The 17,576-nt window shown below is 41.6% G+C and overlaps 1 long non-coding RNA gene across 1 annotated transcript; it reads left to right on the forward strand.

The window, feature by feature from the left end:
• Positions 1-335: 335 nt before the first annotated feature.
• On the forward strand, positions 336-10,088 carry LOC141266018 (uncharacterized). The gene is made up of 3 exons (XR_012320184.1): positions 336-492; positions 8,144-8,249; positions 8,327-10,088. It is a non-coding gene; the product is annotated as an uncharacterized lncRNA (long non-coding RNA).
• The last annotated feature ends 7,488 nt before the right edge of the window (positions 10,089-17,576 follow it).

The raw sequence follows: 17,576 nt of genomic DNA on the forward strand, positions 1-17,576 counted from the left end.
CAAGAAGGGGCTAAAAATGGTGCCAAATTTTATGTATTTGCTCCAATCTTAGCAATGTGGGACCATGATTTACTATAGTCACTTTTTATTATCAGTGATATTATAGGGATTTTTTTACACTTTCCTGCCCAAAGCCCCCTGATAAGTTTACAGCCCCCTGATAAGTTTACAGCCCCCATTTCCTCTCTCCTCACACCTAATTTGCATAGCCAGCATTTTCATCTCCGTTTTTGTCCCCTCATGTAATGATTAATTATAAGTTACTTAATATTTTTGACTAAAATTAGCATATGGAGATGTGATTCCTGCGGTTTCTGTGATTTTTCCTCCACGTTTGTCCGTGTTTAGGACACGGTGGGAGGAGAGCTCACGTTACAGCCATTTACCACTCCTCCTACTTTGCCGCCAAAAGAAAAAAAAAAAAAAAAAAACACAGCCCGATCCGCCATTATCTGTGGAGAGTGAGGAGAGCTGAGCTGACGACGGGAGCAGGTAATGGCGAGGATGAGCGCTGAGGACGGCGGCCCTGTCACCTCCTCCCCGGGCCTGTGTGATGTGTGAGGCCGCGGGGACCGGGGACAGGCCCGGGCCGCCATTACACTGCGCACAATGACAGGACGACGAGGCTGGGGCCTGCGGCTCCTGTATACGTGCTGTGTACTAACATAATGGAGGGAACATAGCATATATACGGCATGTATATGCTATCTGTATTATTACAGTGTATATATGTATAATACAATGGGGTATGTAATATACGGAGTATGTACAATAATAGAACTAGTATAATGGGTTATACACAGATTATGTACATCTGCACTATACTACGCTGGGATATACAGATACAAAACAGTGCAAAAGCTTTAGGCATTAATAACAATATAACTTATAGTCCCACCAACACCCCCCCCCCTTACAACCATGGAAAATAAAGAGATTAAAAAAAATAATAATACATATTCTATCATTGCAAATATGTCTGTAAAAGTCCAGTCATCAAAATATACAACTAACCAGATCGATAAATATTGTATAGAGGAAATCAGTTTTGAAACGCCAGAACGGCAGGGTAATAAGCGATCAAAACTCTGTGTCTATCCTGAAATGGTATCAATAAATAATATAAAAATATATAGTAATATATAATTAATAAAAAAAATTGTATAAATAAATACTAAAATATAATAAGTAATACATGTATTATATTTAATACTTTTATCTATAAATATATATTAAATGTGTGTGTATATATCTATAATTAAGTGTATTCATAAATAATACATATAGTTCATTAAAAAAATGGTATCAATAAATAATATACTTCATTATATTGTATAATATGTAACACATTAAATATAATATAAATATATATTACATTTTTATCAAATAAAATATATAAATGTAGTAATATAATTAAAAAAATGTATCCATAAATATCAATACCGGTAAATATAATAATAAAATATAGTAATATATTAAATATAATATAAAACTATAATGAATAAAAATTGTTTTAATACAATTTTTAATAAATATTTATTTTATCAAATAATATATAAATAATTAATAAAATGTCAGTAAATATAGAATACTAGATGGAGGCCCGATGCTATCGCATCGGGAGGGCGGTGATGTCACGATGGGGGCAGGCTTTGCAGCGTTGGGAATCCCCCCCCCCCCCCAATGCGCTCACCCAGCTATCCACTCTCTTTCCCCCATGTGCTGACCTCTCCTGTCTGCTGTCTCTCTCCTTCCTGTGCTCTCCACTCATGTTCTGTCCCGTTTGAGCTCTCTCGCCACTGTGCTCTGTCTCTCTCGCCACTGTGCTCTGTCTCTCTCGCCACTGTGCTCTGTCTCTCTCGCCACTGTGCTCTGTCTCTCTCGCCACTGTGCTCTGTCTCTCTCGCCACTGTGCTCTGTCTCTCTCGCCACTGTGCTCTGTCTCTCTCGCCACTGTGCTCTGTCTCTCTCGCCACTGTGCTCTGTCTCTCTCGCCACTGTGCTCTGTCTCTCTCGCCACTGTGCTCTGTCTCTCTCGCCACTGTGCTCTGTCTCTCTCGCCACTGTGCTCTGTCTCTCTCGCCACTGTGCTCTGTCTCTCTCGCCACCCGCCTCCCAACGCAGTAAATCTGACCGCCGTCATCTTTGTGCAGGCTGATAGCGGCAGTCACATTAAAACTGCACATGCGCTCCTCCTGTACAAAGATGGCGGCGGTCAGTGAATCATTCGGCTGATCCCAGCGGCAACTTGTACGGCATGTTCGCGACGATGTTCCGCTGGTGGTACTGCGCAAGAGGCTGGTACCACCAGCGGTTTCCATATTGAGACACCCATCACTTGGGTGTCCCAATATGGCGGTCAACGAACTTCCGCCGCTTGGAATTCTGGGATCCGAACACATCTGGACGGAACCGGATGTGAAGACATTACAAGGTAAGTATATTATATATATTAACTATAATATATAAATATGATGGTATCAATAAAATATATAAACAATAATATATGGATATAATAAATGAAATATAAATATAAAAATTGTATCAATAAAAGCTTGCCTTCACACAGCTTCGATGGAAAAATAAAAATGTTACGGGTCTCAGAAAATGGCGACAAAAGAAATGTTTATATTTTTTTTCAATTTTTTTTATTATTTATTTTATTTTACCATAAGAGCGCAGTCAGATGGCCGTATAAATCGGACAGAGACTGGAAAGCAGTGCACGGACTGGTCGGCGGCTCTCCCAATCTGAGCGTGTCCTCTTCATGTGTTTCTATGCAGCTGTCATGCTTGGGTCGGGCGAGCCGCCGGCCAGTCCGGCTTTTCGTTCCGATCTCTGCCCGATGGATACTACCATCTGATTGCTCCCTAAAAATAATTTAAAGAAAAATCTTTTTGGTTGATCGACCCATACGTTATTGTTTTTTTTTTTGTTTTTTTTTTCTGTACACAGAGTAGTTTTAGGACTTGCTTTTTTCAAGACAAACTATAGTTTTCACTGGTGCCATTTTCGGTGCATGTAACTTACTGATCACCTTTTGATCTTTATTGTGTTTTTTTAATTCATCCTTTGAACATAAATATTTTTTACAGCACTCTCCCTGCAGTACAATTAACATGTTACCTTCATTCTGCAGTTTGAATTTTATGTACATACAGTGGGGCAAAAAGTATTTAGTCAGCCACCAATTGTGCAAGTTCTCCCACTTAAAAAGATGCGAGAGGCCTGTAATTGACATCATAGGTAGACCTCAACTATGAGAGACAAAATGAGAAAACAAATCCTGAAAATCACATTCTCTGATTTGGCATGTTTGGAGGAGAAAGAATGCGGAGTTGCATCCAAAGAACACCATACCTACTGTGAAGCATGGAGGTGGCAACTTCATGCTTTGGGGCTGTTTCTCTGCCAAGGGACCAGGGTGACTGATCGGTGTACATGAAAGAATGAATGGGGCCATGTATCGTGAGATTTTGAGTGCAAACCTCCTTCCATCAGCAAGGGCATTGAAGTGGGCATTGCGTGGGTTTTCTCCGGTTTCCTCCCACACTCCAAAGACATACTGATGGGGAATGTAGATTGTGAGCCCCAATGGGGACAGTGCCCATAATGTCTGTAAAGCACTGTGGAATTAATGGTGTTATATAAGTGAGTAAAATAAATAAATGAAACCTGGCTGGGTTTTTCAGCATCACAATGATCCCAAGCACACCGCCAGGGCAACGGAGTGGCTTTGTAAGAAGCATTTCATGGTCCTGGAGTGGCCTAGCCAGTCTCCAGATCTAAACCCTATAGAAAACCTTTGGAGGGAGTTGAAAGTCCGTGTTGCCCAGCGACACCCCCAAAACATCACTGCTGTAGAGGAGATCTGCATGGAGGAATGGGCCAACATACCAGCAACAGTGTGTGCCAACCTTGTGAAGACTTACAGAAAACGTTTGACCTCTGTCATTGCTAACAAAGGATATATAACAAAGTATTGAGATGAACTTTTGTAATTGCCCAAATACTTATTTTCCACCAAAATTTGAAAAATGCTTTCCAAATCAGAGAATGTGATTTTCAGGATTTGTTTTCTCATTTTGTCTCTCATAGTTGAGGTCTACCTATGATGTCAATTACAGGACTCTCTCATCTTTTTAAGTGGAAGAGCTTGCACAATTGGTGGCTGACTAAATACTTTTTTCCCCACTGTATATCTTTCTTTTTGGAGAAAAATCATATTCTGAGCAATAACATATTTTTTTCCCCGCGCTGTATAAGGGGTTATTTTTGCATATCGAGCTGTACTTTTTATTGGTACCATTTTCATGTGCATGGAGTTTTTACATCCTTTTTTTTTTTTTTTTTTTTTTTTTTTTGTGAGGATGATAAACAAATATAGCAATTTTGGATATTGTTTTTGAAAGATAAATGATTGTTTTATAGTACAGGTCGTTATATCTGTGCCACCAATAATTCCATGTTATTAAAACTAAGTTTTAGAGCCTTTTTAGATTTATTTTTTTTTACACAAACTTTTATTTTTTAAGTCTTGATTAATCCCTTAATGGGACTTATGCTTTGATCACATTGATAATTCATTGAACAACTTAACAGACCCTGCATCTGGTGTGATCTGGTAGGCTGCTGTGTATGGCAGACACAGAGGCCATTGTTCGGCCTCTGGCTGTCATGGCATCCAGTTGGCACCCCTCGATCGCGCTGCTTGGGTGCAGCTGGTCTGACAAGGCGATCTCTCTGGCAAAGTCTTTACATGAATGGTCTGTGCGAACAGAACATGTAAAGCTTTAAACAGCCAGGATTACGCATAGCTTTGATCCTGGCTATTACATACAGCTGGGCTCCACTGCAACAGTCTGTTCCCGTTGTCGATGGTACAGGCATAGTTCTTGTGCTCGTTCCATCCCAGCGCCGTGCATGTATGGCATGGTACGGTAAATAATATTTCACCATGGTGTTCATGTGTGGCAAAGTGAACAAGAGAGAAAGCGTAGTCAAACGAATACTTGGCGTGACCAGTTTTCGCTTTCAAAACAGCATCAATTCTAGATACACTTCCACACAATTTTTGGAGGAACTTGGTAAAGAGGTTGTTCCAAACATCTTGGAGAATTAAGCACAGATCTTTGGATATGTCTTGCGCAAACCCTTGAGCTGATGGCACTGTTGGACATATTTACAGTGGGTACGGAAAGTATTCAGACCCCTTTAAGTTTTTCACTCTGTTTCATTGCAGCCATTTGGTAAATTCTAAAAAGTTCATTTTTTTTTCTCATTAAAGTACACTCTGCACCCCATCTTGACTGAAAAAAAACAGGAATGTAGAAATTTTTGCAAATTTATTAAAAAAGAAAAACTGAAATATCACATGGTCATAAGTATTCAGACCCTTTGCTCAGAAACTCATATTTAAGTCACATTCTGTTCATTTTCTTGTGATCCTCCTTGACATGGTTCTACTCCTTCATTGGAGTCCAGCTGTGTTTAATTAAACTGATAGGACTTGATTTGGAAAGGCACACACCTGTCTATATAAGACCTCACAGCTCATAGTGCATGTCAGACCAAATGAGAATCATGAGCTCAAAGGAACTGCCCAAGTTTTTTACACCTGGATTTGGGGATCCTCTCCAGTTCCGTCAGGTTGGATGGTGAACGTTGGTGGACAGCCATTTTCAGGTCTCTCCAGAGATGCTCAATTGGGTTTAGGTCAGGGCTCTGGCTGGACCAGTCAAGAATGGTCACAGAGTTGTTCTGAAGCCACTCCTTTGTTATTTTAGCTGCGCTCTTAGGGTAATTGTCTTGTTGGAAGGTGAACCTTGAGCCAAGTCTGAGGTCCAGAGCACTCTGGAAGAGGTTTTCATGCAGGATATCTCTGTATTTGGCCGCATTCATGTTTCCTTCAATTGCAACCAGTCGTCTTGTCCCTGCAGCTGAAAAATACCCCCATAGCATGATGCTGCCACCACCATGTTTCACTGTTGGGATTGTATTGGGCAGGTGATGAGCAGTGCCTGGTTTTCTCCACACATACCGCTTAGAATTATCACCAAAAAGTTCTATCTTCGTCTCATCAGACCAGAGAATCTTATTTCTCATAGTCTGGGAGTCCTTTGTGTGTTTTTGAGCAAACTCTATGCAGGCTTTCATATGTCTTACACTGAGGGGAAGCTTCCGTCGGGCCACTTCCATAAAGGCCCAACTGGTGGAGGTCTGCAGTGACAGTTGGCTTTGTGGAACTTTCTCCCATGTCCCTACTGCATCTCTGGAGCTCAGCCACAGTGATCTTGGGGTTCTTCTTTACCTCTCTCACCAAGGCTCATCTCCCACGATTGCTCAGTTTGGCTGGACGGCCAGGTATAGGAAGATTTCTGGTGGTCCCAAACTTCTTCCATTTAAGGATTATGGAGGCCACTGTGCTCTTAGGAACCTTGAGTAATGCAGAAATTCTTTTGTAACCTTGGCCAGATCTGTCTTTGAGCTCCTTGGGCAGTTCCTTTGAGCTCATGATTCTCATTTGGTCTGACATGCACTGTGAGCTGTGAGGCCTTATATAGACAGGTGTGTGCCTTTCCAAATCAAGTCCTATCAGTTTAATTAAACACAGCTGGACTCCAATGAAGGAGTAGAACCATCTCAAGGAGGATCACGAGGAAATGGACAGCATGGGACTTAAATATGAGTGTCTGAGCAAAGGGTCTGAATACTTATGACCATGTGATAGTTCAGTTTTTCTTTTTAATAAATTTGCAAAAATGTCTACATTTCTGGGTTTTTTTTCTGTCAAGATGGGGTGCAGAGTGTACTTTAGGCTGTGTCCACGATGCGTTTTTTTAAGCATTTCCGCAGCGGCAATTCCACTGCGGAAACGCATAAAAAACGCTTGGTAGAAGGTCTGCCGTTTTCCCCAATGATAATCCGCATGTGCAAATTTCCGCTGCAGATTATCATTGCGGAAAAATACGCAGCACTACCAATTATTTTGCGGAATCGCGGCGTTTTCGCCGCCATTGACTTGCATTGGACCGCATGAAATGCTCATCACTAGATAAGCACATGCGGATTTCATGCAATTCAATGTGCGGATGGTACCCGGGTTTGGAGAAGACGAGACTCTCCTCCAGACCCGGGTACCATAGTACCTGTAAAAATAAAAAATATATTATACTTGCCTTCTGATGGGCCCCCGGTCTCCTCAGTGATGTGTCTTGGCTTGCCGGCAGCTCGCGATGGTCTGAAAGGACCTGCCATGACGTTATTTAGTCATGTGACGGGTCACGCGACCGCTGATGTCGGCGGTTGCGTGACCCGTCACATGACTAAATGACGTCATGGCAGGTCCTTTCAGACCATCGCGAGCTGCCGGCAAGCCAAGATGCATTTTCTGAGGAGACCGGGGGCCATCAGAAGGTAAGTATAATATTTATTTTTTATTCTTTTACGGTCACACTATATAAAATCCATGCCGTTTGCATGGATTTATATAGTGTTACCAAGTTGTCAAGCACTTTCCAAGTGATGCTAAAATCGCTTGACAACCAGCATGCGGAAATGCATGCAAAAATGCTTCACTTCCGCTTGTCCCTGGCAGGAAAAACGCATGTAAAATCCGCATGCGTTTTTTTTCTGCCAGGGAGATGCAGAAATGCTCAGGAAAAAATCTGGAGCATTTCTGCATCGTGTGCACATAGCCTGAATGAGAGAAAAAATGAACTTTTTAGAATTTACCAAATGGCTGCAATGAAACAAAGAGTGAAAAATTTTAAAGGGGTCTGAATACTTTCTGTACCCACTGTATATTTGAAAATGATCATTTATCTCCGGTTTGGTATAATTGGTTACTCATACACATGACTATAATCCTATAAAATCCCTGAACTTGTGCAAATGTACCTAGAGGAAGTGATGCTGTTTTGAAGGCAAAGGATGCTCATACCAAATATATATATATATATATATATATATATATATATATATATATATTTATTTATTTATTTTTGGTTCATTCACTTAATTGATTAAAATAAACAAAATGCAAACTATTAACACTTCTATTTTTGAAATCATTCTTACTTTGCAGCATTTTTTCACACCTGCCTAAAACTTTTGAAACAAACCAGAATGTGTTAACCCTTAGGTTCCTCAAAGTACCCCCTTTTATTCTGAAGACAGCTTTACATCCCCTTGGCATTCTCTCAAGCGGCTTCATCAGGTCGTTACCTGGAATGGCTTCCAATGGACAGGTATGACTTGTCAATAGTTAATTTGTGGGGTCACCAGCCTTCAGAAAATGTTTTTGACCATCACGTGTGTTTTGCAGAAGCAGTGTTGATACACAGATGCATCCTGTGCTAAGCCCTAATCCACGACTGTCCTAAGCTAGAATATGGCAAGATCCGCTCAAATAAGTAGAGAGAAACGTCAGTCCATCATTACTTTAAGACTTGAAGGTCAGTCAATCCGGAACATTGCTAGAACTTTGAAAGTGTCCCCAAGTGCAGTCATGAAAACCATCAATCGCTGTGATGAAACTGGCTCATATGAGGACCGCCCGAGACAAGGAAGACCAAGAATTACCTCTGCTGCAGAGGATAAGCTCATCAGAGTTACTAGGCTCAAAAATCGTAAATTGACTGCTCCTCAGATAACAGCACTCATAAATGATACATCCAGCACCAGTAGCATCTCAGCATCAACTGTCAAGAGGAGACTGCGAGAAGCAGGCCTTTATGATCAAATTGCTGCAAAGAAGCCACCAGGGAGGACTTCAAATAAACCCACCCCCACTTCCTGTAGAAATAAAGACCCGCCCCCACTTCCTGTACAGAGACCAAGCCCTGTCCCCATTTCATGTAGTTCATTTCCGTGTGTGTCTGTTGATAGAGATGGATTACACTTGACAATAAGCAGTGGACAGCAGGGTATACAGAAGGTAGACACTTAGTGGCCCGCACTTTGGAGTAACTAGAGGTAAGCGTTTCAGATAGTGATTTACCAATTGTCCATGACAATATCGATCAAATTAGAACAAGTCTACAGTATTGTGACATTTTAATCACTTGTTATCTATCAGTTTTAAGTTTTTATATCCATTTTTTTTTACTGAAAGTTTGAGATTTTGCTTTCTTTATACAAGTGCCACACAAAAAGTGCACCCTTGACAAAATGAGAAGGGCTCTATAATCCTGTTGCTCAATTCCCTCTCCTCACACTGTGAATCCAACTACCCTAAATAGTGGCAGATGCGGGGTCATCTGACGTGACACATTAATCTTCAACTGCCATTGACACACACTGTGCATCCATAAGTATCCAAGATGAACATGTGCCAAGTGCTGATGGATGGTAAGAGATTCGTGGGCCTCCCGTCTAGCTGCCTAGTACCGCTGATCTGGACACTGGACTGGAGTCCTGCGAATTGCTCCACCCATGTCTAACATTTAGTCCGATTTGATTTGTAGTCTTGGACAGGACTACTGATCGGATGTGTCGCATGTCTGTGAATCTGTGACCATTCTCTGGACGACAGGATGTGTTTGTTGATTTTGCTGACAAGGTGTGTGGCTTCACAAAATAATCATGCTACAACACTTCTTTTTTTTAAAAGATATGTATTAATTTCCAAAAACACTATTCACTAAACCATCTCAGATGTCTGTCCAGCCTCTGTATGAAGACTTCCATTGGGGCAGCACATGGCAGTGACGTTATGCACTGCCCGCGATGTGCTCGCAAATATCAACTGACAGGCTGTGACAGGCCAGTGGCTCTCTGTACCACAAAAATTTTAACTGAATAGGCATCTAAGGACAATCATCCAGCTGAAATAGGCGTCAGTACGCCCCCATCCCCCACAGGCTCGGTCGCACCCTCTGCTACCTTGATTGTTACTCACATGGTCTTATATGTGGTCACATACTGTAAATTAATGAGAAGAGGGCCGGATGTTTTCCGGAAGACAAAATGTTAAGTTCTTTGGAAAGATTCTGTGTAGGGCAGAGTCATGTGAGTGTTTAGTTTTGTGGAATGTTATATTGAATATATAACAGGACATAATAAAGGAATGTTCCTCTTCTAATCACTTTTGTGTTTGTTTTTATGCTGGAGCCATTAATCACTAGCATCTGATAAAAGATAATAAATTGTATGCTTTTATTCAAAAGATTATGCAACGTGATGACAAAAGAAATTACGATTTGGAAAGTGGGAAACTAATGTAGAATAATTGGCCATATAGTTCCTCAAAATCCATGTCCTATACGGTAGCTAATGAGCTCAGAATTGAAGTGTTAATGATTAAATTAATTGCACACGATTACAGGAAAATATCATTGTGTTTAAATTACTATTGCTTGTATTTGTTTCTTGCATATTTCGTATTTTCTCCCACATCGGGCTGTCGGAGTTGCCAGTTATTGTGCTGGGTTTACTCATTGAGGACCGATGCTATATTTTAGTTGTTTCCTTACTAACTATCTTGCTTGTGACCCTGACTACTTCTGTCTCGGTGATCTCCCCTGATCTTGACCTAGCCCTGTCTGAATTTGTTTTTCTCTAACTTTTTTGGTATCTGACCCTGGCTCTTTCGCGAACTATGGTTTTGGCTCCTGAGTCTGTCTCTTTAGTTACTGTCATCCTTGCCTTAGGCTTGCTGATCCAGCCAGCTGCTTCTCCATGAACGCATCTAAGGGAGCCCTGTTTTAACTCCAGATCCCTATGTAGGGGATAAAGCTGGAGTTACTCTGGGACCTGGTAGATGCAGTGGCTAGCACCAAGAGTGTGCTAGGTTGCCTTTTTGATTTTACACCTTCTCTACCCAGGTAGCTGCTCTGATAGCTTTACATTGTATTCAATCCAGGCCTTACCTTTGTATATTTCTTTTGCCTATGTGCAAGTTGATATTAGGTCTACATTCAGACAAGCCTAGTGAATGTATGAAACTCTCCAAGGAGAGGAATCAATAGAAGGAACAGGAATCGTAACCACTGAATCTAGAGGAGATTAATGAATTTTAACAGATTGGCACAGATTCACATCAGTCACTACAGCAAAGCTGCAGACATGGCAGACCTGTGCTCTCATATCACCACATGAGGGATTATTTACATAGTTACATAAGTTTAAAAAAGACCTGGGTCCATCAAGTTCAACTTTTCTCCACCACTTACACATTCTTTTTCACTAAATTATAACCTGTAATGCATATGTACAGTGGGTACAGAAAGAATTCAGACCCCTTTAAATTTTTCACTCTTTGTTTCATTGCAGCCATTTGGTAAACTCTAAAAAAAAAGTTCATATTTTTTTTTATTTTTTTACCATTAAACTCTTTACATCCCAAGGTGTACAAATACGTACCTGCGCCCTGTGCTTTAATAGCCAGGTACGTATTAATACGCCCTGTTGATTTCGCCCGCACACAGGCTGTGCGGGCGCGATCGCCACCAGGTGTCACAGCTGACACCCGGTGCTATGTGCTGGGAGCGGTCCCGCTCCGCTCCCGGCACATTAACCCCTGCAATGCTGCGATCAAAGTTGATCGCAGCATTGTGGGGGCAAGGGGAAGTGATCGCGATACTCACCTCTCCTGTCGGCGTCCAATGCTGTCTGCCGCGGCTTCCCGGATGTTGCCATGACGACCCGATGTCGTCATGACAACATCCGGGTCACCAGACAGCAGGAAGATACTTTGGTCATGCGCAGTGTACATATTTGGTATCGCCGCGTCCGGAACGACCTGACCTATAAAACTGTCCCACTAGTTAACCCCTTTAGTGAACACGGTAGAATAAATAAATAATGAAGCAAAAAACAATGCTTTATCATACCGCCAAACAAAAAATGGAATAACACGTGATCAAAAAGACGAATATAAATAAAAATGGTACCGCTGAAAACGTCATCTTGTCCCGCAAAAAACAAGCCGCCATACAGCTCCATCAGCCGAAAAATAAGTTATTGCTCTCAGAATAAAGCGATGCAAAAAACTATTTTTTTCAATAAAATAGCTTTTATTGTGTAAAAGCGCCAAAACATAGAAAAACTATATAAATTTGGTACCACTGTAAACGTACTGACTCGAAGAATAAAGCTGCCTTATCAATTTTACCACACGCGGAACAGCATAAAAAAGTTTTTTTAAAAAAAAAAAAAAATTCCTGAATTGTTGGTTTTTTGTTTATTCTACCTCCCAAAAATCGGAATAGAAAGCGATCAAAAAATGTCACATGCCTGAAAATTGTACCAATAAAAACGTCAACTCATCCCGCAAAAAACAAGCCGTCACATGACTGTCGGCCAAATTATGGAAAAATTATAGCTCTCAAAATATGGCGTCTTTTAGTGTGTGACAGCTGTCAATCATAAAAACCCGATATGATTCTGGTATCTCTGTAATCGCACCGACCCGAAGAATAAAGTCGTCTAATCACTTATACCGCACGAGGAACGGCGTAAAAAATAAACTCTAGGGTTAGGGTTCTATTAGGATTGAGATTTTTTTCAAAAGTAAAAAAAAAAAAAGACAATATGGCGACTAGCTGCTCGCTACTTGAGTTTGCATCAGGTGCTCGGGTATGCACTGAGTATCGCGGGTGCTCAAATGACATGCTCGAGTCTTCGCCCCATATGCTTCGCTGCCAAAAAAACTCACGGGGGTTGCCTGCCATGCACGAGCGATCCCCCGCATGTTTTTTTTGGGGTGTCTAATAACCATGAAACATGTGGGCGGGGACTTGAGCATGTCACTCGAGCACGTGCGGTACATGGTGCATACCTGAGTACCCGATGCAAACTCAAGTAGCGAGCACCTGCGCTCAAGACTAATGACAACTTATTCAATATGATGACCTAATGTTATCAAATTCTGTGTCGTACCTCTGGGTTCAAAATGTTCATTATACCTCTTGATAAAATCCTTGAGGGGTGTAGTTTCCAAAATGGGGTCACTTGTGCCTAAATAGTGGAAACCCCCCACATCAGGGGCTCTCCAAACGCGATATGGCGTCCGCTCTCAATTCCAGCCAATTTTCCTTTCAAAAAGTCACACAGTGCTCTTTCCCTTCTCAACTCTGCCGTGCGCCCAAACACTGTATTTTCCCCCACTGCGTACTCGGGAGAAATTGCACAAAAGTTTTTGGGGTCCATTTTCTCCTCTTACCCTTGTGGAAAAAAAATTGGGGCTAAAACATTTTTGTGGAAAAAGTTTGATTTTTTTTTTTTTTTTATTTTCACGGCTCCATGTTATAAACTTCTCCAATGTACTTGGGGGTTCAGGGTGCTCACCGCACATCTAGATAAGTTCCCTGAGGGGTCTAGTTTCCAAAATGGTGTCACTTGTGGGGGTTTTCCACTGTTTAGGCACAACTGGGGCACATCCGCTAATTATTCAAGCAAATTTTACATTCAAAAAGTCAAATGGTGCTCCTTCCCTGCCGTTTGCCCAAGCAGTGTTTTTCCCCCACATATGGGGTATCTGCTTACTCAGGTGAAATTGCACAACAAACTGCATGGTGCAATTTCTCCTGTTACCCTTCTGAAAATGCAAAAGTGGGGGCTGAAAAACATTTTTGTGGGAAAAATGTGAAAATTGTATTTTTACGGCTCAATGTTCTAAACTTCTGTGAAGTACCTGGGGGTTCATGGTGCTCACCACACATCTAGCTAAGATCCCTGACGGGTCTAGTTTCCAAAATGGTGTCACTTGTGGGGTTTTCCACTGTTTAGGCACATCAAGGGCTCTCCAAACACAACATGGCGTCCGCTAATTATTCAAGCAAATTTTACATTCAAAAAGTGAAATAGCGCTCCTTCCCTTCCGAGCCCTGCCGTGCGCCCAAACAGTGGTTTTCCCCCACATGGGGTATCTGCGTGCTCAGGGGAAATTGCACAACAAATTTTGGGGTCCATTTTTTTTCCTGTTACACCTGCGGAAAAAAAAAAAAAATGGGTCTAAAGTAACATTTTTGTGAAAAAAGTTAAATGTTCATTTTTTTCTTCCACATTCCAAAAATTCCTGTGAAGCACCTGAAGGGTTAATAAAGCTCTTGAATGTGGTTTTGAGCACCTTGAGGGGTGCAGTTTTTAGAATCGTGTCAGTTTTGGGTATTTTCTGTCATAAAGACCCCTCAAAGTGACTTCAAATGTGATGTGGTCCCTAAAAAATATGGTTTTGTAAATTTTGTTGGAAAAATGAGAAATCGCTGGTCAACTTTTAACCCTTATAGCACCCTAATAAAAAAAAAAAAAAAATGGTTCCAAAATTGTGCTGATGTAAAGTAGACATGTGGGAAATGTTATTTATTAACTATTTTGTATGACATATCTCTGATTTAACGGCATAAACATTAACATTTTGAAAATTGCAAAATTTTCGCCAAATTTCCGTTTTTTTTTTTCACAAACGCAAGTGATACCGAAGAAATTTTTCCACAATCATGAAGTACAATCTCAGAATCAGGAGGATCCGTTGAAGCGTTCCAGAGTAATTACCTCATAAAGTGACAGTGGTCAGAATTGTAAAAATTGGCCTGGTCATTAACGTGCAAACCACCTTGGGTTGTAAAGGGGTTTTTCATCTTGACTGAAAAAAAACAGAAATGTAGAAATTTTTGCAAATTTATTAAAAAAGAAAAACTGAAATATCACATGGGCTTAAGTATTCAGACCCTTTCCTCTGTATTTAGTAGAAGCCCCCTTTTGAGCTAGTACAGCCATGAGTCTTGGGAATGATGCAACAAGTTTTTCACACCTGGATTTGGGGATCCTCTGCCATTCTTCCTTGCAGATCCTCTCCAGTTCCGTCAGGTTGGATGGTGAACAGCCATTTTCAGGTCTCTCCAGAGATGTTCAATTGGGTTTAGGTCAGGGCTGTGGCTGGGCCAGTCAAGAATGGTCAGAGTTGTTCTGAAGCCACAACTTTTGTTATTTTAGCTGTATGCTTAGGTCATTGTCTTGTTGGAAGGTGAAGCTTCAGCCAAGTCTGAGGTCCAGAGCACTCTGGAAGAGGTTTTCATCCAGGATATCTCTGTACTTGGCCGCATTCATGTTTCCTTCAATTCCAACCAGTCGTCCTGTCCCTGCAGCTGAAAAACACCCCCATAGCATATTGCTGCCACCACCATGTTTCACTGTTGGGATTGTATTGGGCAGGTGATGAGCAGTGCCTGGTTTTCTTCACACATACCGCTTAGAATTATCACCAAAAAGTTCTATCTTCGTCTCCTCAGACCAGACAATCTTATTTCTCATAGTCTGGGATCTTATTTCTCATAGTCTGGGAGTCCTTCATGTGTTTTTAATCAAACTCTGCGAGCTTTCATATGGCTTACACTGAGGAGAGGCTTCCATTGGGCCACTCTGCCATAAAGGCTCGACTGGTGGAGGGCTGCAGTGATAGTTGACTTTGTGGAACTTTCTCCCATGTCCCTACTGCATCTCTGGAGCTCAGCCACAGTGATCTTGGGGTTCTTCTTTACCTCTCTCACCAAGGCTCATCTCCCACGATTGCTCAGTTTGGCTGGACGGCCCTGTCTAGGAAGATTTCTGGTGGTCCCAAACTTCTTCCATTTAAGGATTATGGAGGCCACTGTGCTCTTAGGAACCTTGAGTAATGCAGAAATTCTTTTGTAACCTTGGCCATATCTGTGCCTTGCCACAATTCTGTCTCTGAGCTCCTTGGGCAGTTCCTTTGAGCTCATGATTCTCATTTGGTCTGACATGCACTGTGAGCTGTGAGGTCTTATATAGACAGGTGTGTGCCTTTCCAAATCAAGTCCTAATCAGTTTAATTAAACACAGCTGGACTCCAGTGAAGGAGTAGAACCATCTCAAGGAGGATCACAAGGAAGTGGACTGCATGTGACTTAAATATGAGTGTCTGAGCAAAGGGTCTGAATACTTATGACCATGTGATAGTTCAGTTTTTCTTTTTAATAAATTTTCAAAAATTTCAACATTTGTTTTTTTTTCAGTCAAGATGGGGTGCATCACTGTATATTTGTATATAAATTGTATATTAAATAAAACTTTGTTTTAAGAAATAATGTTCAATGTCAGAGTAATAGGTGGTTACCATGTGCCAGAATTTTGGCTTGGGTTGGCCAGACTCTTTAGAATTTTACTTTCAATATTAGTTTGCTTAATAATAATAACAACGGAGTGAGGGTGTAACATCAGTAACTTGGACCGAAGATCCAAAAGAGAAAGTTCTGATAGTCATGATTAAAAGTAAATTTTACTGAAATATATGGGTTCCCAAAATCATGTTTTCTGCACAGAGAATTAAAAAAAGATAACTTGCCAATTATTGGTGGTCCAACCCATGGGACCCCAGCCAATCCCAATAATCGGAGCTCTGAAGAGTCCTGTTCGAATGGAGCTGCGGTTGATAATGCACACTGTCACTCCTCCATTGGTTCTTAATGGGAACAAGGGAGATAACTTGAGTACTTCCGGGTTCATCACAGGTCTTGCAGTGCAGTGGTGCAGGCTGGGGAGTCACTAAACCCGGAAGTACTCAAGTGTCTATGGAGCTCCGGGATTGGTAAATGGGACATATATGTTTAAGAGAAGTGCTGTCTTATAGGTTGTAGTTAATGAGGGCAGAAGGAAGAATTATCCCGTGTTTGGATTGGTATAGCAATAAGAAATGACAAAGTAGCTGGACCAATTAGGGAGGATCAGGCTTGGGAAATAGGAGTCTATTGGTCAGTGCAACCTTGTGACTATGAGTACTGATTGCTAGTGGTAGATGATCGGTGCCATATGATTGGATGACCTTTTGATGATGTCATGTGCAAGGGCTTAAGGAGGCTGGCAGACCATGTGTCAGCTCATTTAGCCTCTATTCCCTGATGACGCCAGATCTCTGGTGAAATATGTTGGAGAGGCTCTGTGTTTTGTTTTAATGGCAGTCCGTATACAAAAGTCATACATAAGCATAGGAGAGTATAGGTAGCGGCCGCACCTTGCTTACCTTAGGATATATACACTGCTCAAAAAAATAAAAGGAACACTTAAACAACAGAATATAACTCCAAGTAAATCAAACTTCTGTGAAATCAAACTGTCCACTTAGGAAGCAACACTGATTGACAATCAATTTCACATGCTGTTTTGCAAATGGAATAGACAATAGATGGAAATTATTGGCAATTATCAAGACACCCTCAATAAAGGAGTGGTTCTTCAGGTGGGGACCACAGACCACATCTCAGTACCAATGCTTTCTGGCTGATGTTTTGGTCACTTTTGAATGTTGGTTGTGCTTTCACACTTGTGGTAGCATGAGACGGGACTCTACAACCCACAGAAGTTGCTCAGGTAGTGCAGCTCATCCAGGATGGCACATCAATGCGAGCTGTGGCAAGAAGGTTTGCTGTATCTGTCAGCGTAGTGTCCAGAGGCTGGAGGCACTACCAGGAGACAGGCCAGTACACCAGGAGACGTGGAGGGGGCCGTAGGAGTGTAACAACCCAGCAGCAGGACCGCTACCTCCGCCTTTGTGCAAGGAGGAACACTGCCAGAGCCCTGCAAAATGACCTCCAGCAGGCCACAAATGTGCATGTGTC

This window comes from Phyllobates terribilis, unplaced genomic scaffold (assembly GCF_046119375.1).
Source record: "Phyllobates terribilis strain yellow unplaced genomic scaffold, ASM4611937v1 Scaffold_4__5_contigs__length_816908805, whole genome shotgun sequence".
NCBI lineage: Eukaryota > Metazoa > Chordata > Amphibia > Anura > Dendrobatidae > Phyllobates > Phyllobates terribilis.